Source organism: Pan paniscus, chromosome 13, assembly GCF_029289425.2.
Source record: "Pan paniscus chromosome 13, NHGRI_mPanPan1-v2.0_pri, whole genome shotgun sequence".
Taxonomy (NCBI): domain Eukaryota; kingdom Metazoa; phylum Chordata; class Mammalia; order Primates; family Hominidae; genus Pan; species Pan paniscus.
The window spans coordinates 88,714,087-88,736,324 of NC_073262.2; the positions used below are offsets into that span (position 1 = coordinate 88,714,087).

A 22,238-nucleotide genomic window follows, 5' to 3' on the forward strand; every position below is an offset into this window, starting at 1 on the left:
CATAAAATTTATAATAAAGGAATCATATGGTACATTTAATGTCAGCGCTAACTCTATTTCTCCACAAATAATGGCTATAAATTAGTGCAGCATGGTTGAATGACTCATTTAATTCTATCAAGTGATTTTCTGCGTAGTAACAGGGCATTTTTCTTTACAGCTTAATTTTTGGAATTGGCATAGCTGCTGCACAGAACTCAAGTCAGTACCTACAAGATGAAAAACTATCTTTAACAATTGTACTGCAGCTATATTATAAGTATTCATAACATACACCAGCAACTGGGCCTTGTAAAGAGTATATCTGAGCTTTTTCAGTAACTTGCAAGTCTATTTGAAATCCACTGTTACATTGTTATACCAGATGTTACCACTATTTTAAACACAAAATTTATTTCATAAATTTTTAGAATGTAAAAGTATATAAAATGTACTTTTACACTGTAAAAAATACATTTATATTGTAAAAATATAGAGAGAAAATGTGGGGGGAAAATAATCTCTAAAGGGAAAAATAGAGTCATTCCTAAAATACTCAATGAGACACGGACACTGCTAGTATTTTGGTATTTCCCATTTTTTCTATGTATTAAGTATCCTTGTTTTCAAAAGTTATGCCTTCACTTAGAAAAAAAGCAAAACCATAAAGAAAAGTTCACTGTAAATGAATATAATCATATTTCAGTTTCTATTTTCCATTTCCTCTAGGGCACTTCTATAAAAAGAATAGCTTATAAGTTTCCTGATAAACCTTCTTTTTCCTAACCTTGCTGAAGATGTATTAGTTATAATTTGTACTTCTCCTCATGGCTGTATTTATAATATTAAATAATCTACTTAAACCTCTGTCTCTTACTCCATCACCATGAAGCTCAACTATTGGTTCTCTGTAGGTCAAATGAGAAAATGAGAGTACCTACTCTTTCTAACTCTTTCATCTTTCAGATTTCTGTTGGTTATACTATTAATTTTAATTTAGTAATTATGTTTTCTGTGTATTGTCAATAGAAAATCTTCATCATTTTGAAGCTGATAAAATACTTATTAAAATATTGCAATTATTATGCACTACAGAAGCAAATAGTGTGATCAGACCCATAGGAAGGGAAACTTAGTTGTGTTTAATTTAACTCTAAAGTGTTTCTGCTTAAAGAAAAGTGCCTCAGGCATCAAGGTTCAGTGGATTTCCTGAATTGTTTTTTGATTCTATTTATTTATTTCAGATCATACTTAGCTGCTTTTCATTGTTATATCTGATGTTTAGCTACTTTTGGCTATAAACAGAATTACAGAACAAAATTCAATTTCCCTTAGCACTGAATTTTCAATCTGGCATTATTGACAAGTAATCTGAAGTCATTCTGAGTTTCATTCATTTGGTTGCATTTTTTTATGCATAAGCTTAAATCATTTACTTTTAGATCCAGAATTCTGAAATCTTACCCAATGTGTCCAGATATGAGGTCTTTTATAATCACCTTTTCGTGGTTATTAGGTTCTTTCAACATAAAGAATTTGAGTAATTTTTAATTTCATTTTCTAAACTATTATCTTTTTTTTTTTTTTTTTTTTTTTTTTTTGAGACAGAGTCTCGCTCTGTTGCCCAGGCTGGAGTGCAGTGGTGCGATCTCGGCTCACTGCAAGCTCCACCTCCTGGGTTCACGCCATTCTCCTGCCTCAGCCTCCCGAGTAGCTGGGACTACAGGCACCCGCCACCATGCCTGGCTAATTTTTTGTATTTTTCATAGAGACGGGGTTTCACCGTGTTAGCCAGGATGGTCTCGATTTCCTGACCTCGTGCTCCACCCGCCTCAGCCTCCCAAAGTGCTGGGATTACAGGCGTGAGCCACCGCGCCTGGCCAACTATTATTATTTTTAAACACCAGGGATTTAGAGAGAAAGTCTTCATTGTTTACATTTGTCTTCCTAGCAATATGACCATAGCACCCTACATATACTTCTGTTATTGTATTTATCACATCGTATCAAAATTATACTTTAGGTCTCTCCAACTTGACTACAAACTCTGCTCAAACAGGAATGGATGGCTGCCTTACTCATTCCTGAATTCTAAAATGGGCTGAAATATAACAAGTAATCAATAATCATTTGTTCAACTGAAGTCAATTTATTATATGGCACAATGGCTTATGTTTGAAAAGGAAGAAATTCCACCATCACCTTAAGGTGATGCCTAAATTTTATGTTAATAGGTATATTTCTTCTTAAGTAATACAAGATATATTCTTCTAACAGACGTCTACTGACTTTCCAAATGATAACTGATAACCATGGCAACCTGAACACTCCTGGTTGATAGGGCAATTCTCTAGGGCTTCAAGGCATGTTGGTTGCCTTCAGATGGAAATGCCTTCTCAAAATTGCTCATGTAGGTATGAGATACTGCCTTAACAAGATTACTCTCTTATCTGTTCATTATTTACTTTGATTAAGGCCACTAATTGAGTTTTTTGATCAACTCAGGCTTTATTGAAGAAGTGATGATGGAATGTCAAAGCTCTCTGTATTCTACTCCCTGACTTTGCCTGACAATGAATTTGGAAAGGCAGACAGTAATTTTTGCATCCCATGCATCCATATTGTAAACAGAATCTATTGGAGGATTTTTAATTAAAGAGTGAAATGATCATATATATGTTTTGTAACCCTCTTTCAAGATGCTAATGGGATGATGATTGTTAAAGAATAAAGTTACAGTCTAGGAAACATAAGGCTATTTTTAAAAGCCTATCAAAAAATGATGATGGGGTGAAGGTGGAAATGACATGTCAGAGATTAAGGAAAGTGAAGAATCTGTGATTGTATTATTCCGTTCTTGCCTTGCTATAAAGAAATACCTGAGGCTGAGTCATTTATAAAGAAAAGAGGTTTTATTGGCTCTCAATTCTGAGGACTGTATAAGAAGCATAGTGGCTTCTGCTTTTGGGAAGGCCTCAGGAAGCTTCCAACCATGACAGAGAGCAAAGGCGAAGCAGGGATCTTACATGGAAGGAGCAAGAAAGCAAGATGGGAAGCTGCTACACACTTGTAAAAATCAGATCTTCACAAGAACTTACTCAGTAACCCAAGAAGAGCACAAAGGGAATGGTGTTAAACCATCCATGAGAAATCCATCCCCATCATCCAATCACCTCTCACCGTGCCCCACTTCCAACATTGAGGATTACAGTTCGACATGAGATTTAGGCAGGGACACATATCCAAACTATATCAGTGCTATCTCTCAGATTTCTACCAATATATTTTCCAGTAGTTTACTTTCAGTCAAAGTATCTGGTAGTAGTGCTATTCACAGAGAAGGAAAGGCAGTTTCTAAAGAAGTACAAGTTTTTATACCTGTATTATGTGACCTCTTACAACAAGAATGAAATGAGATCAGAAGTACAGTAGTCCTTCTTATCTGAGGGACACATATTCCAAAACCCTCTTGGGTGCCTGAAACCAGTGATAGTACTAAACCCATAATACTGTTTTTCCTTAAACATACATTCCTATGATAAAGTTTAATTTATAAATTAAATGTGATTAAAAACAATAAATAATAATAAAATAGAACAATTATAACAACATGCCAGCTTCACTACTCTTGTGCTTTGGGGCTATTACTAAGTCAAATAAGGGTGACTTGAACACGAGCACTGAAATACATCAACAGTCAATCTGATAATCAGATGGCTGCTAAGTGACTAATGGGGGATATCATATACAATGTGAATATGCTAGATAAAGGGATGATATACACTACTCAGAATAGTGTGCAATTTAAAATGTATGAATTATTTGTTTCTAAAATTTTCTATTTAATATTTTTGGACCACAGATGACCACAGATAAATGAAACCACAGAAAGAAAAACCATAGACAAGGGAGGACTACTGTATTTTAAAAATCCTCCTGTCCTGGGGAAATGCGTGACGTATGCATTATATTCTTAAGTATTTTAGGAAAAAAGATGTATCGCTCTTGAGAGGTCACAAGGGATCAACTCCAAAGGGAACTAATTCTCCCCATTTAAATTTTACCCAAAAGGAAGAAATGTTGGATGAAGAAGAAATGATGAGAAGCTGCACTCAGAAAATGTGATCAAGTGATCTAAAAGCATTCATAATAATCAAAGCAGAGAAGGCTGATAAGAGCAAGACATCAAAAACAAGCAAATAAAAACAAAGCAAGGACATTTTTTTTTAAATCTAGAGCTTCTTTTACTATCTCCCCCAAGCTAATTCCTACTTATGATTTAGATTCCTAAACTCCTAAAATTGATATTGTCCACTGCCAAATGCTCTCACAGTAGCTTGCACCTACAGTTATTGTTCTGCGTATCAGCTCCATTTATCCTATGTACAGCCTTCGTCCATTCAGGCTGCTGTAGCAGAATGTCATAGACTGGGTGACTTAGGAATGACAGGAGTTTATTTCTTACAGTTCTGGGGCAGGGAAGATCTAAGTGTCAGCAGATTTGGTGTCTGGGGAGGACCCACTTTCTGGTTCATAGACAGCTATCTTCTCAATGTGCCCTCACATGGTGGAAGAGGTAAGGGAGCTCTCCACCGTCTCTTTGATTAGGGCACTAACCCAATAATGAGAGCTCTGCCCTCATGACCTAATCGCTTCCCAAAGGGCCCTGCCTCCAAATGCCATCACATGGAGAGTTAGGATTTCAACATTTCAGTTTTGGTGGGACACAAACATTCAGTCTGTGGCATGAACATCCTCCACAGATACTGTGAGTATCTTCTTATTCATAGCTGTGCCATCAGTATATATGAAAGACACCTAAAAGGCATTTAATAAATAAATATTATTTCATTAATAAATAATGATTCCATGACTTATGACTCTGAAAGAGAAAATAATATTAAATAATAAAAAAATTATACTACTAAAGGACCAAGTGATTCTGATAAGATAGTTATCTGATTAGCAGGTTAATAATTCATAAAGAAAAAGAAAAAATATATAAAACCAATCTTTATTAGTACAAACAAATCTAATATTTATTACATATTTAGTTTGCTAAGATTGATGAGCATAATAAAAAATACTCTGTTAGGTACAGCATGACAAAAATATTTCAAGAAATAGTCACAAAGTGCCACTATGTGCAAGGCATTGTGCTAGGTTCTGTAGAGACATCAATATAAGTGCAGTGTGTTCTCTAATCTTCAGATTATAATCAAATTGAAAGGAGTGTTACTTTTAGGGAAGAAATATACAGTGTAAAAATGTATTTGTGAAATCACTCTATAGATAATATATACCACAGAAATACAGAGGAGAAATGTTACTAACAGCTGAAGAACTGAGAAGACTTCTGAGAGGTGAACTAAATTATGGATGTATTAGCCCATTCTCATGCTGCTAATAAAGACATGTCTGAGACTGGGTAATTTATAAAGGAAAGACGTTTAGTTGACTCATAGCTCAGCATGGCTGGAGAGACCTCACAATCATGGCAGAATATGAAGGAGGAACAAAGGCATGTCTTACATGTAGCAAGTAGGACAGCGTGCGCAGGGAAGCTGCCCTTTATAAAACCATCAGATCTCATGAGACTTATTCACTATCATGAGAACAGCATGGGGAAACCTGCCCCCACGATTCAATTACCTCCCACCTTGTCCCTCCCACTGACATGTGGGGATTATGGGAGCTACAGTTCAAGATGAGATTTGGGTGGGGACACAGCCAAACCATATAAGTGGGAGAATGAGGGGTTCTAATAAATACTTTTGTCAAATCAAAAGAAGACAATTCTACCTGCCATCAAAGCATAGAATTAGAAGGAAAAAATATTTTAATGTATTATTCTCACTTATATGTGTTTTTTTTTTAACTTGGGCAAGGAGAAGAAACAAAGAGATTGAACATAAATAAACTAAGGATACAACTGCTTTTCCTTTCAAGTTTAGTGTTCAAACACAGCTCAATACAATTCTTCCCCGCAGGAAACACTTTCATTTAGGGCCAATTGAGAGGTGACAAATTCAACTGCTTAAAATTAAGAGCATCTACAGCCCTAAAGTACTAAGTGAAAGAGATAGACTGAGAGCACATGATGAAGTAAACGAAGTGACCTCGGTGGGTCTAGTGAGGCTCTCTACAGGAAGCCTTCTGCTCCTGACATTTCTGGCATTTTTTGCCCTTGGATGTGTGGATCATTTTCACTCCAAAGATGAGAACTTTGACTCCCTGTCAGGCTTGTCAGGTCTTTTATTTTTCCTCAACTTCAAGCAAGAAGTTTATTCTTATTCATGAGTGCCTCTATTTTTATTCCCTTTCAAAGGCCAATGCAAGGCCAAAATGCAAGAAGTATATAGTTTAATATAATTTCATCTTGCTTTGTCTAAAAGGCATAAAATATTTTTAAAATAGCATTCACGTTTTAGGATATATGATGATATCTATACACAAACCTCAGGGGGGAAGTACACAACTGTGTAGCTCCCATATTATTAGATACTTTCATGTCAGAAGTAATGATAAAATTTTAGCTAAATGTTTTTTTGCATAAGCTGAAAAATATGCCAATTTAATGTTTGTTTGTTTTATTTTTACCTTTTGGTAAAATCAGTAAGCTTGAAACAGAGAAATGGAACTGAAGATTTCAATTCTCAGGTGCAAATTATATTAAGAAAAATATTCAGCATGCTTTTAAATTGTTTAAAAAATAATCATTATCATAAACACATATCAATTATGGAATATTAATGAGGCCATGTGGTCCTTTCCTTAATTTTATTGTAGTTTAATCACAATAAGCTCATGACACCATGAATAAATTATAAAACACATTCTAATAACAAAAACTGAAGGAAATATTCCTTTGCTCACCCAGGGCCTCTTGCACCTGCAATTTTCTGTCCCTGGAATTCTTTTCTTTTTCCTTCTTTCTCCTTCTGAACTGTGCAGAGCAGCCTTCTTCTCATCCTTCATCTTTAATATTATATTCTCAGAAAAACTTTCCAGATTATCCTATCCTCCACCCTCTAGTATTCCCTACCCAGAGCATTTCTAGAAAATACCACAGTTTAAAGTTATGTTACATCTTTTATCTCTTTTCTCCATTAGATCAAGCACCCTATCTTTCTTGTTTGCAATTGTAATCCCAGTACTTAGTAGAATGTTGAGAACATTTTTAAAATAGTTGTTGAATGACTGGAAAAATAAACTTAAATATTATTTAATATTACTTAAATAATATTAACGTAATATTAAAAAAGACAACAGCAATATAAAAATTAAGTTGAAAAATCTAAAGTCAGAGTGAGTCTGAAATTTCATATGTAAATGTTATATTAATTTTTTAAAAATTCCATTTACTTGGCCGAGCAGGTGGATCACCTGAGGTCAGGAGTTCAAGACCAGCCTGGCCAACATGATGAAACCCTGTCTCTACTAAAAAATACAAAAAATTAGCCGGGCATGGTGGTGGGTTCCTGTAATCTCAGTTACTTGGGAGGCTGAGGGAGGAGAATCGCTTGAACCCAGGAGGCAGAGGTTGCAGTGAGCCGAGATCGTGCCATTGCACTCCAGCCTGGGCAACAAGAGCAAAAATCCATCTCAAAAAAAAAAAAAAATCGATTTACTCTGTATTGAGTTGAAATACATTGTGTTTAGTTTTAAACATGAGACTTATATTTAATTGATAGGACCTCAAGACTTTTTTTATAGAGGAATCATTTTTATAGTGCCTTTAAGAGTTATATGTGAGTGTATTAAAAAAATCATGCTTTTATTTCAAGAAAAACACATGTAAGAATGTCAAGGTTATTAATAGTTTTATATAAAGGTTAACTTTAAAACTTAATGAAATATTTTTTGAAAGTTACTATGCCTAATGCACCATGTTAGATGCTATTAAAACCAGAAAATACATACACATGATGGTTAATTTGTTCCAAATTTGGAGGTTTTAGAGAAGTTACAATTTTAAAATCTTTTTCAGTGTTTTCAGGCAGTTGACAAGAATGACAACTTTCAAATACCATCTCCAAAATTTACTCTAGTGATATCCTATAGTCTTAACACTACTATATATTTATGCTAACCAAAAAAAACTAAAAAACATACTAAAGGTACATCATACACAACAATTATCTTTAATATTTCAAAAAGTATTGTAATTCTACAAATTAAGCTGAGTCATGATGTAGAAGGCAGGAGCCATGAAAATAAATCTACAGGGAACTAAGCAGTACAACAGCAATGATAGTTTTGTTTTGTTTTATTCTAAAACATTGTTTTTTTTAAGTGTGTTTTTTGTCAAGTGTTGTTGCCCTACCAGCAATACTCCCAAAGCAGCAGCTCAGCACCTCAACATTACCCCAATACAGAGGAGTGTTTCAATGCAAAGGCTCTGTGCTCTGGAGTCAAAAACTACCTGGGCATGAAAACTGGCTCCTCCACCAATTTCATGATCCTGGATGAATACCTAAATTCCCTGCACCCCAATTTTTTCATCTGTAACAATTATCATAATAATAACTCCTTCATTTTCTTATGAAAATTAAATGAATTCATTTGTGTAAAGTACTAAAGAACAATGCTCAGCATGTAGTAAACCCTCCAAACAATGGCCATTATTTTTATCAGAAAAGACTATAAACATAGACAGGTGTGAGGTACATGGAAGGGGAAATAATAACCACCTTACCATGGAAACAGAAAACAATTCAAACACAAAGACTCAATTAAATTTATTCTTTATTGAACTGCTGCATGTACACAAAATTGTGGAAGAGAAAATGTATAAAATATGGCATCCCTCAAGGAATACAGGAGATAAAGCATTTATATAAATATCAAGCCCACATAGAATACTTGTCAGAGGATGTGTATCAATAAGAGTTGGTGAAATAACTTGGTTATTTTCATCAGTCAACTTTTATTTTATTTTTATTTTTATTTTGAGACAGGCTGTCACTCTGTCACCCAGGCTGAAGTTCAGTGGTGTGATCATAGCTGACTGCAACCTCAAACTTCTGGGATCAAGAGATCCTCCTGCCTCAGCCTCCCGAGTAGCTGGAAATACAGTTGTATACCACCATGCCCAGCTAATTTTTTTTTTTTTTTTTTTTTTTTTGTAGAGACAAATTCTCAGTATATTGCCCAGGCTAGTATCAAACTCCTGGGCTGAAGTGATCCTCCCACCTAGGCCACCCAAAGTGTTGAGATTACAGTCATAAGCCACCACGTCTGGCCAGTAAATTTTTATAAGGAAGGATTTGAGGTAGAACCTGAAATATTAATAGAATGTCCATAAGTAGACAAGAGGAAGAAACCTCTAACAAATGTAATGAAACAAACATCGAGGTGTAGGAAAGGAGAGCATATTGTGTAATCAGTACAAATAGTCCAGGTTATTGGTGATGTATGAAATACAGCAGTAATGGCAATGGCAAATGAGCCCCAAAGATAATATAAGGAAATGTCAATGAGTTTGTTAATCAGTATAGTTCTATAACAACATGTAATACCTGTAAGAAATGTTTAGATAATACCATATTTGCTTATACTCAAGCAAAAATATTCACTATTCTATTCACTTTGGTTTTTCTGGTTTGCAGCAAAATAATAATGGCAGCATTATCATAATAAAAGTATATAGTAATGGATAGCTTTTAAAGTAGAATTCATTATGTTTGCTTGTATTTTTATTTAGCAAGACAGTAAAATTAAAGGACAAAAATAAGTTGTAAGACTCAATAAATAATACTTGCGCAGATAATTCTCAGACTTAATGGGTTTTGTCATTACTGAGGAAGCAAAAAAAAATGAAACACAGGAGGTAAATACAAGGTATAATGGTTGAAATTAATGAAATAGAACTTTTAAAAATATTTTTTAAATAACTTTTCCCTTTCCTCTATAAATGTGTGCTGAAGATGAAACAGAATGACTATTCTTGGCAATAGGCTGTAACCATTAAAAAGACAAACATAGATACATTTTAGTTTTTTTCACATGACAGTTATTGGGTTATAGGTAAATATTTTGTGGTTAATTTTCTGACTTTGAAGGTTATGTCAATTAAAATAAGGAAAACATTTATATAAGCATAGGCAAAAAGGATATGAAAAAGATTGTAAGTAAAGATGTACAAGTTTCTTTCATCCTCAAAGAAAACCCTCATCTTGTCTCTTATAAACTGCTCAGGTTTAAGGGACACCAAAAGAAGCAAATTACTGAGTTTTAAGAGAATTCCACATGCCTCTTTTCTGGTGGCTATAATATATTTATTTTGCGCAGATCTAAAATGCTATATTGTGTATCATGTGCTTCTACTAAAAGTGGTATAAAGAAAATGGTGCCCTTTATTTAAATTACCTTCCAGATCTCCAAGTGCTTCTGAGAAACCCAATCCCACTCTACTGGCCCTGATCCCCCCCAGCAAGATTTATGGCAGGCCCCAGAATTCCATGTGCTCTTGTTGGTGTTTTCATCACCCAGCCGTGATACCACCTAATGCTCTCTTTAAATCAAATCTAGAAGCCCCTCAGAGACCTATAATAAAGGCTAGGACACCCAGAGATGCCTGTTCTAAAGCCACCCCTCCATCATTTGTGACTCTGCCCTCAACATAACATAAGGATGCACTCCATATGAGACTATCATTCCTCCATACTACAACACCGTTAGCCTCACCTCTGACAACTGACTAAAAGATCAATTCTAGGAAAAAGATATAATTAGAGCTGATTACCATTTCCCCTGGAAGACCAGCAATACCAATCCTGACTTCCTTGTTTATTTCAGATACTCCCAAAAGTGAAAATCTCCCCAAGCCCCCATCTAATTCTGTGTACAAATCTTACTCTACACCCATCAAGCTTTGACACAACTGACCATGCCCTCCTTGAAATTTCATTTCTTTTTTGCAGACATCACAATCTTAAGATTCTCATTTCTCACTGGCTACTCTTATTCTTCATAGCTGGTTCCTCCTTATTTTTAGATCTTGAGACTTTGGAGTGACTCAGTTCTCAATTATTAGCACTCTTTGCTCTCTATATTGTCTTTCCCTAGGTAACCTCATTTATTCTTACATTTTATAAATGATATTATTAATATATTGATGAATATCAAGTTTACATGCCCCAAACTTTACCTTTAATTTCAAACTTATGTATCTAACTTTCCAGACAACATCAGCAGTTGGATTTCTCATAATCTAATAGGCTTAGCATATATAAAAGAGAACTCTTGATTTGCCCCTCCAAAAAACAAGTCCAGCATCATCCTCAGGCTTACTTATCTCAGTAAATGATACTACCATTCTTCCAGTTGTTTAAGCCAGAAACACACACACACACACACACACCATTTTAACATTTCTTTCTTGCTCTTACCCCTCATTTCTTATTCGTCATTAAGTGCAGTCAACTCTATCTTCAAAATATAGACTGTATCCAACCAATAATCGTCCCTTCCACAACTACTATCCTAGTTTAAGCTACCAACATCTCACGCAAGGACTACCAAAATAATTTTTTAATTGGCTTCCCAATTTACTCTCCATGCAGACTTTTTCTGTCTGTCTCTGTAGATCCTTACAGTGCTCACTTACCTATTCTTTGACTTCAATCTCTTGTTGCTCTCTTTACTCCACATTCCAAAGTAAACAAGCCTTTTTTTTTTTTTTAATTTCCTTAGAGGCATATAGTGGAAGAAAGGGAACAAATCTTGCTTAAATTCACCATCTACTAGCTACCATTTCATTTCCTTCTCTCCTTTCACTAAAAAATATCTCAAATGAAAAATTAACATCCTAGTCAATGGTTTAACAAATATTAATTGTTCACCAATTTCTCAAGTATCATCAATTACCTCTTAGTTATGATATATAATGCTTTTTTCCCAGTTCACATTCGCCTTGTCCTCCCTATACTGCTCTCTCTCTCTCTATAAATACATACATACACATATATGTGTGTATATATGCATATGTGTGTATATGTATATATACACACGTACACATGTATATACACAATGTACACGTCTATACATATATGTATATATGTGTGTATGCATATACACATATGTGTATATATACATATATACACATATGTGTATATATACATATATACACATATGTGTATATATACATATATACACATATGTGTATATATACATATATACACATATGTGTATATATACATATATACACATATGTGTATATATACATATATACACACATATATGGATATGTATATGAATATACACACATATGTATATCCATATATGTGGGTATATATATGTGTGCATATACATGGCAATGTTTTTGTGTTCCATCACTCAGACATATGTATATATGTGTATATACGTATATACATATGTGTGTATATATTCATATATATAAATATTTTCTTTTTCTTGAAATATGTCTGTTCTCGGCTGGGCGCGGTGGCTCACGCCTGTAATCCCAGCACTTAGGGAGGCCGAGATGGGCGGATCACAAGGTCAGGAGATCGAGACCATCCTGGCTAACATGGTGAAACCTCATCTCTATCAAAAATACAAAAAAATTAGCCGGGCGTGGTGGCGAGTGCCTGTAGTCCCAGCTACTTGGGAGGCTGAGACGGGGAATGGCGTGAACCCGGGAGGCGGAGCTTGCAGTGAGCCGAGGTCATGCCACTGCACTCCAGCCTGGGCAACAGAGCAAGACTCTGTCTCAAAAAAAAAAAAAAAAAAAAAAAAAGAAATATGTCTGTTCTCCACTTACTGGCCACTCTTTCCTCACTAAATACTGTTCTTCTCAAAAAAGTTATTAATAATGTCCTCTACTTTCTTAACCAGACTTAATTTACACCTATGATTCTAGGTACTTTCTCTTTTTATTAGAAATTTGATAAAGATCTCGATTAGAAACATGCATATAATATATATTTCAATTTTCCATCTTTAAACATATTCTTGATTTTTGTGTGTAACTATATTTTTTCAACATTACATGTCATGGAAGAGATATATAAATTATTTTCCATTGCTAGATACCTATTCTAATCATCCTACTTCTGCTTTCTATCTCTGGAACCGTTGCTGTTAATTCAGGCTCCATTCATCTCTAACGATTACCTTTCTTAATGTTCCATATCCAATCAGTGATTTTTCCATTTCAGTGCCTCTTACAACTTCCCATTTCTTTCCATTTCTGTTCAGGCTCTTATCACTTCTCATCTGAATTACTTCAATAGAATTATCATTCGTCTCTAGGTTTCAGATACTTCTCTTTACTCTCCATCTTGCTTACTATTGATAGATTAATCTTCCTAAAAGTTCTACAACATGTTTTCCATCATATCATTTCACTGTTCAGAAATCTTTAGTGAGAAGGAAATGGAAAAACAGAAATAGGTGGTTTTCTTGGGAGGAGAATGTGAGGACAAGTTTTATAAAAATTATATTTCATTTTAAATTCTACATTATTTTTATAATGTTGCTTTGTGTAATTAGTATAATAAAATTAATTATCCAGAAGTTAAAATTCAAGTGATCTCTATAATATGCTTTCAACATTGTTTTTGCACTTCTTATTCCACTGTCCCATTAAATAAAATTTCTGCTATCTCTATATCCTCTCTATTTTCAAACTATGAAAATTACATCCTTGAATTATTTTAAACTTAAATTCCACTATTTTATAAATCTCCTGATTATATTCGCTGGAAATAATTCCCTTTTCCATATAACAACCCTAACTTCTTATGAGAACTAATCACTTAACCCACATCATTTAGGCTTTTCATTAGCATTTATGATTTTATTTTATTTTTCTTTTCTCCTCAAATTGAAACAAAAAAATCCTTAAAAACAAGACTCTCTCCTTTGAAGTAGAGGCCACAGTAGCTTGAAAACACACAGTAGTCATTTAATAAATATTTATTGTTTCATCAGATAGGTAATCATATGTTTCTAAAGCAACAAGATATTTTCTCACGGAGTAACTTTTGACTTTGTTTTAAAGTTAAAAGCATAAACAGAGATGTGTTGCCTTTAGAAACTCTTTTGAAAGAGCAAGCTTTATAGCAATTGTTTAATCTATTATTGATATATAATATAAATGTGACATACCTACTACAGCAATTCATTTATTGAGTATAAATTAGAAGGTCTTTTCTTATTCAATTAAATTACAAGGTACCACTCAGCAGCTAGCTCTCCAACTTTACCTCAAGTTGCAGAGAATATGAGTAGCACTCCAAGTGTTCCTTTGTTAGGCGATGTTTTTGTGTTGCATCACTCAGAGATCAACACTCACTTGAACTGCTGTCATTATGGAGCTTGAATAGGAGAAATTCACTGGAGCCATCATTAATGCTTTTTAATGAAATATTAAATTGCTGTAGCACAGAGTATATGGAGTGAGCCAGTTTAACAGCAGTCTAAGCAAAAAAGAAAACAAACTTGTAAACACATAAATAATTAGGACATCATTTTTATTTTCCCTTCTTTCTCCAATGAGACAACTAAGCTGGATGAAAGAAAGCAAATGAATGTATCCAGCTTTTTGGACAGATTAACTGATATTTTTACTACACATTTAATAAATGTTTCACTGCAGTAAGCAATTCAGGCAAAGATCTGATTACTCAATTTATCATTTGATACTCTTCACAAAAGCTGAAGATTACACTCATTCTAAATCTTATGTTAGCTAGCAGTAAACAAAGCTCAAAGCTGGCCAAGGGATTGCTTATATAATGCTGGCAAATTGCCAGAGAATAAAAATAGCTCTTTGGATTTCTGCCTTCCACCCCGGCTGATGGCAAAGGAGAGAGGTGGCAGTACAAAATCACCACCTTAGCCACCAGTTGCTACTTTTGTCCGTTTCCACCCTATAGGTAACATAACTAGAGCAACCACTTATTATTACTCTGCACTTAAGTGCAGAGTATGTACTGAACCTGAGGAAGTACAGGTTTCAGCCAATGGTGGTTGTAGAGACATCAATAACTGCAGTGATCATTGAATTATTTAAAGTAATTTTTTAAATGAGTGGGACCAAATTAGTTTTGTAGGAAATAATTTTCTTTGTTAAAACTCAGGCATAGTGAATGATGAATATATAAAATACTCTCTCTCTCTATATATATATATAAATATATAGTATATATAGTTTGTGCTGACGTTGGGTAGATTACAAAATCCTAAGGGAAAGATTCTCTTAAGTGGGTAAACGAAACTCAATATATTTTAAAATTCTACCATTATCTTTCCGTGCCAAATAAAATGCTATTGCCAGTCATAGCTGCCTGTGATGCTCTCTGTTGCATGAGCAAGTGATACCTGTATCTCAAAGCAATCATAACACTTCTTTATACTGTCTATTTCCATTTGATATGTACACCCAAATATAGCTTTAACTGAAGATTATTTCTATCCATATTGCATAGAAAAGGTGTCCTGGTTTGTGGCACTAACTGGTATCTCCAAAGCTTAGCAATGTTTGGGATAATGACTAGCTGAATGTTTGCTTCTGCTTTTGCTTTATATTTGTTTCAATTTAAGCTCTCTCTCAAGATGTCCTTCAACAGTGTCACCTTCCACCCTTCTCATGTTTTTTTGCCATCATCTTCTGTCTAGATTGACAGAATTATACTATGAGCATATTTTATTATGATAGGAACACATATTCTTCTAAAACCTGGAGGATGATCTTAATAAAATAGAGCTGTTTAAGGAAAACACCAAAAAAAAAAAATGCTCAAGGGCAGGATTAGGTCCTATTACCTGAGAAGACTGATATGTTTCCAATGCTTTGAAGAGCTTCAGTTTTACAAATGGAACCATGATTGTGATTGCTGTTGATTTGTATGTTTGTTTAATGTCCTATTTCTTTCTAAAAGTAGAGTCTATGAAACTAAAGCATCAAAAACATACATTGATTTTCCTATTACGTTGCCAGGTGTTGGCCTCAAATTTATTACTGAGATTCTGAGCAGCCAGTGCAAGAGGGTAAATGCAATTTATAGTGTTTATAAGCCAAACAATGTATTTTCTTAAAAGAAGCAAGATATCACTGTCAATGTCCTGAGAATATTTCTTCCATGGATCCTTATAAATGGATCATTGCATGATGTTACAAACACTGGTTGAATGCTGTGTACCCATATGCCTCCCAAAGGTCATGCTGTCTCAAAGTAAATTTCAGTTCCATGACGTATATTGGCATTTTAGACTTTACATTCCCTTCTTCATTAATTATGACAGTGTTTGGTAAGGTGCCATCTGTTCAGTTTCAATCCAAATCTGTTTGTATGAGGACAGAGGCTTCTTCTGTTATCTCATTATCATGTTCCCAGCACCTAATCAGAACCTGGAACATAGCTCATCAATGTTTAGTGGGTTAACAAATAAAATCTGTAACTTGGAGCAATCATATATCTTCTTTATATAGTCAATCTCCATTTGTTACTTTTATTCCAATATATCTAAATCCCAGGACTATTTCTTCCTAGATGCTTTGGAATCTCCCCAATTTTTACACAATCAGAAACTGATAATAGGAGATTCTAGATTTCTGTTACTCATAACCAGGAAATTATATTCAGTGCTTTGTTTTATTTTGTATTTCCTTGTCTTCCAACATGCTGCAAAATGGCAGGCCCTTGTATTGTCAGATTTTAGGCCTCAGGGTTCCAGGGACAAAAGAAAGTATATATAAGCTACCAAAACAAATTTAAATATATATCATCTTTAACGATTATGTAAAATTGATACTATCTTTTTAACAATTGACTAAAAGTGCATTTAAACAATTTTAAACCAATAAACTCTAATGCAGATTCTAGGCAAGTAGATGTAATTTCTTAACAGCTTCAATCTTGCTGAGTATCAGTATGAGTTCAGCAATACAGAAGTTGCTATAGCTTCTGAAATTCAGAGATTACCATTTCCAGATGATAGAATTACCTTGAGATTTAACCCTGAACCCAGTTAATTAAAAGTTTCAATGACCTAATTTGCCTTCTCTACAATCACAAAAGCTGCAAGATTTCTGCTGTGCTCAAGTAGGGCTTTCCCATTCAAATAACAGAGAAAATAATCTTTAAATTTCCTGTGTAAATATAGAAATTCAGCTGCAATTAAGGTTTATGTCACATATTCATCCATAATATTTTTAAATCCTTTTAACAATCTCATTTCAAACCCTACTCATTTTATTTCTATACTGTAGCCAAAAAAAAAAAAAAATCTTCTATCTAAATCTGACTTCTATCCTTCTCTGTCTTCTACTCCAATTGATCAGGATCTGTTCAATCCAGCTGAGAAACATGAATTATTAAGAGCTGATGGATTGGGAATCTACCAGAGTGGATCTCATTGGACACAGTATTGCTTCCACTGTGACCCTGCCTAAATATTCTTTATTGTGCCTGTCTCAAAAAACTCATTTCTGGCGAAGGCTAAAAAGAAATAATTCTCATATTCCAGCTGCAGATTTTCTATCTGGATAACTTTATTGAACTTATTTAATTTATATTTTAAAAATCCTCTGGTTGCCAGCTGGCAGCCATAAATTTCAAATAGCAGTTCAAATGACTACAATTTAATTTATTTTATGATTCATCATTCAACTGTCCTTACTCATCAAATTGTACTTTATAAAATGCTGTGTATGCTTCCTAGAGATGTATTAGAGCGATTATAGATGAATTAAACATTATTAATCCAAGATGGTAACTGGCTACTATCTGATGCTGCTTAGTGACTTAATTATGTTAGACAGACTAAATTGTTTCAAATGAACCTTCACAAAGGTCCTTAATAAAATAAAATAGTGATTTTATTTTGTGTTATCTACTTTCTCCCAGAAGGTTCTCTAGAGGCTTCTGCAGTTTTCTTTTCTTTCCTATTAGCTAGAAAGCACAATCTAGTAAGCCTGTGAACCTTGCAGGAGCTTACACGGAAGATATTTCTCTGTCTTTGACAAGCACTATGGTTAAGATTTGGGGCTGCTGTGTAAGCAGCAAGATTTAGTGGTTTTCTCTTAAGGGAGCTGGTTACAAAAGTGACTTAGAATGCCTTAGGAAATAAAGAAGAACTTTCCTATTGATAGTGTGTAGAGGGGATAAGTTTATATAAAATTTTGAGTGGAGTGGATATTTGAAATAGAGAGGAAGTTTCTAAAGTAGAATTTAAAGTGTCAGCAGATTCACAGAGGAACTGCCTTAGACAGCAGGCTATAAAAGATATTAAATTTTAAAATAAGGGGTTACATTATTACTTCAGTTTGCTTTGTGCAATACCAGAAGTTTAGGAATGAGGGTAGACAATTCATCTATTATTTATAAGACAGAGCATATTAGCCATGACTACAGAGAAGGAGGCCCCCTCACTGTTGGGCAGTGTGATGAGGGGTTGAATGTGCACAAGCTATTTCTCATTTCCAAAGCAGTTTGACAGGCAAGTCAAGTATGTGAAAAAGTACAATGGGATAATAAACTTACTACACTTCTGAGCAAGATGTGCAGTGTAGCAGCCAAAGTGTGGGTCTTCGTGAGAAAGTAGCAGACAAAAGTGGTTCTCGGCAACTAAGAACTGTTTGGGACAGTGGAAGCTTTCTAGACTAGTTGTTGCTATTCTTAGTCTTCCCTCAGTATGATGTCCATGCTCAGCACAGCCAGCCATTGTATAGAATTAGTTCTTTCTCCTTCCAGTGCACATTCCCAAGAAGAAAACAGTATATGCACACCAACAATACAGAACTCTTATATTTAGAAACTTTTCAATTTCCAACACTTCTCTTATTTATGGAGTACCAAATAACATTGGAATTTTCCAGATGTTTTAACACTTTTGTTTCAAAGTATCATCTTTCCTGTGTAGAGTACAATGAGGCTGACCACAAAAAAAATAGAAAAAAGAATAAGAATTCTATGTATTGCTATCGAAATTTTCTGTCATTACAATGTGTGCCTTAGCTTCTAGCAGGTCGGTATCTATCAAAAATATATCTCTAGTTCTATCTTAATATTTATAAATTTTAGATGGGGAATATGGACAAAAATAAAGAGTATGTTAAATCTAAAAACATTTTTAAATTAGCCACATAAATAGTTTCAGTACAAGCCCAAATTTTGTATATCTTATTGGAGAAAGTAAAAAACAAATATGGTTTATTCCACACAGGTAAAGTAGGAAGACACAAATCAGGAAATAAATAGCTTCTTTCCTGACAGTGGGAAAAGCATTAACAAAGAGCTCACCAACCTCTAAACATTATTAGTGCTCAGAAAAGGCCTAGAAGGGATTCATAATTAAGCCCTTGGGGGAAACACAAGAAATAAGTATAACGTTGAGGCAGTAGAAAGGAAAGCCTGTTTTCAAAAAAAAAAAAAGTATTGCTGAAAGTAACAAGAACTAGTTTGGTTTTAAAATATGAGCTCCCCAGAAGTAATTCCTAATGTAGAATCTTTGAACATTCCAATTGAAAATACACTGGACCTTAAAAAAGAAAACAAACAAATAAACAAAAACTCCCGCAACCTCAAAAAACACTCCTGCAACCTCAAAAACTAGGACTGATGGTCAACTTCTGACAATCATTTGAGAGAAATTTACACCATAATATGATAAATCGGACAGAGAATTAATCATTATTTTTGCCAGAAAATGAGTAAAATTGTTAGCCAAAATTAACATTAGAAATATATTTTATTGAGTACTCCAGCTTTTCCTGGACAGATAAATGAAAAATCTGTAAACATTAAAACTGGCCATCTCTTATTTCTTTCAAGCAACTTGGGAATGGGTTACCTACTTCCTCTATAATTACTTTTTTCTACGTTTTCTGCATCCATTCTGAGACGAAATGCTACCCATGGCAAGAAAGTACATAGGAGGAGGGGAATGGAGTTAGCATAGATCATCCTGTTAAAGTTTACATCTCAAACATAACATTTTTAACTGGAATGACCAAGAAGCGGGAGCTACAAAGCTCAGTGACCTCAATGCATTTTGAAGATTATAGTTTTTCATGTACCTTTTCTTATGTGAATGTCGTAAAACCAACCTAAGAATGCATTCATCTGGGTTAGTTGTATTAACTAACATTAACAACTAATAATAAAGTTGTGTTAGTTAATACAACCAACCCAGATGAATGCATTCTTAGGTTGGACTAAGAACAATGCACATTCACTTGTGTTTCTGGTATTTTTCTGCAAAGAGGATTCAGTCCTTCCCCAGGTCAACTGACAACACTTCAATTTTCAATTTTGGCAGACTTTTGGTCTAGAGAGCCCTTTCTCTCTATTGATTATTATTGATTTCTTCCATCAGAAAAGAGAAGCAAACGCAATACAAATACATAGGTGTCATAAAATAACTGTGTTTTTAGACCCAAAACATATCATGAAGCAAAGATATCTTTGTATGCGTAAACATTAACCAGCCAGAAGATTCTTATTTATTAAATATCACTTCCTAAAAATTTGTTAAAAGTTGTGGCAACTGTAATTACTACTCCACTGCTCTAACTGGCTGTTAAGAAAAAAATAATAAACCAAAGAAAATTAGATCCTCTTCCCCTGCTACCAGCATCCCTGTATTCCTCAATAGAGACACACATGTGCATGCATACACTCACACTATTCACACACATGCACATACACAAACACACACCCCAAACATTGACAGTGAAGAAAGAAGCAGGGAAGTCCTAATCATGCTCCAGTAACAAAGTGCTACGGAGGTGGGCTGGGGGTAGGGTGTCATGTTATAAAATATCTTAAGCCTAAATACAGCCTCTTTCTACGGAAGTTGTTTTATATTCATTACTCAAATGGATAACGCTTTGAGAACGATCCACATTCTACTAAGTATATGAAAATTGGGAAGATGGGAAGCTAAGACACAGTCCAGGACAACCAATTAACACTATCATAGGCAGTAAGGTTCCCAGGAAAAACAATATTTAAACAATGAGGAAGAAAATAAGAATTAGATGATCTTTTATACTTCTGTGGAGGAAGAAAATAAGAATTAGATGATCTTTTATACTTCTGTGTTTTCACATTTTATGAAATAACTGTAGTTCCAAAGATATTTTTTCTTTTTAAGGTTTTTAAATATTTTATCTGATTGTTTCACAAATATAGATGAGATGAATTTTAAAAGGCCAATTGAGATTAGCCCAGGACCTATTTACTCATTGATGTGATGTGACCAAAGTGTTACTCATATGGTTTGGCTCTACATCCCCACCCAAATCTCATGTTGAACTGTGATCCCCAGTGTTGGAGGTCGGGCCTGGTGGGAGGTGATTGGATCATGGGGGTGGTTTCTAATGGTTTAGCACCATGCCCCTAGTGCTGTCTCGTGATACAGTTCTCAGGAGATCTTGTTGTTTGGAAGTGTGTAGCACTTCCCCCATCACTCTCTCTTCCTCCTGCTCCAGCCATGTAGGACGTACTGGCTTCACTTTCACCTCCTGCCATGATTGTAAGTTTCCTGAGGCCTCCCTAGCTATGTTTCCTATACAGTCTATAGAATTGTGAGCCAATTAAACCACTAGCAATGTGAGAATTGACTAATACAGTGAGAAATAAATTTCCCAGTTCTTCAAAATTTATAGTTTTTAAAATGTTTGAAACATAAATATATTTCATAAATTCAAACCTAATAATCTTTCATTTAAAGATTTTATCTTAATTGTTAAAGTTAGATTGTCCTTTCCCTGTCAATGATCTCATAGTTGTTACACAGCATTTTCCAAGGGTTGCTAATATTTATTACTTTGTCCACATTGTCTAACAACTGTTTCTGAAAGCATTCTAGGCAGAGAGAATAGGCAGTGCAAAGGTCCTGAGGGAGGAATCTGTTTGTCTGATTAGGAAACAGCAAGGGGACAAGCATATCCAGGGAAGACTGTTAAAGAGAGAGTGATAGGAGATGAAACCTGAGAGGAGGACAGGCCAGAACTTGAAGGCTTCCTTGGACATGACCAGAGATTTTTTCACCCAAGTACGATAGGAAGATATGGGAGGGTTCTGAGCGTGTAAATGGCATGATCTGATTTTTATTTTAAGAGTGCCTAGCCTGTTATGTGGATAGTTGATCAGAAGGGAGAAAAAAAATGAGGAGAATGAACATATGTTTCAAAGTTTCTTCATTAACCCAGGCAAAAAACAATGATGGCTTGGTTTAACATGGTAGCCAGTTGGGGGTAGGGGTAGGCAGAAAAGGTTAGAATTCAGATATATTTTGAAGAA

At 34.6% G+C, this 22,238-nt stretch overlaps 1 long non-coding RNA gene across 10 annotated transcripts in view; it reads right to left on the reverse strand.

The window, feature by feature from the left end:
- LOC103786954 (uncharacterized) overlaps nt 1-22,238 on the reverse strand; it is a 461,968-nt gene that overhangs the window by 14,015 nt on the left and 425,715 nt on the right. For 5 of the 10 annotated variants that reach the window (XR_010109516.1, XR_010109521.1, XR_010109520.1 and 2 more), the window contains one exon: nt 14,193-14,405. The exons of the other annotated variants lie outside the window; for them this stretch is intronic. This is a non-coding gene — a long non-coding RNA (uncharacterized LOC103786954). The remainder of the gene's footprint in view (nt 1-14,192; nt 14,406-22,238) is intronic. 10 annotated transcript variants of the gene reach the window in all.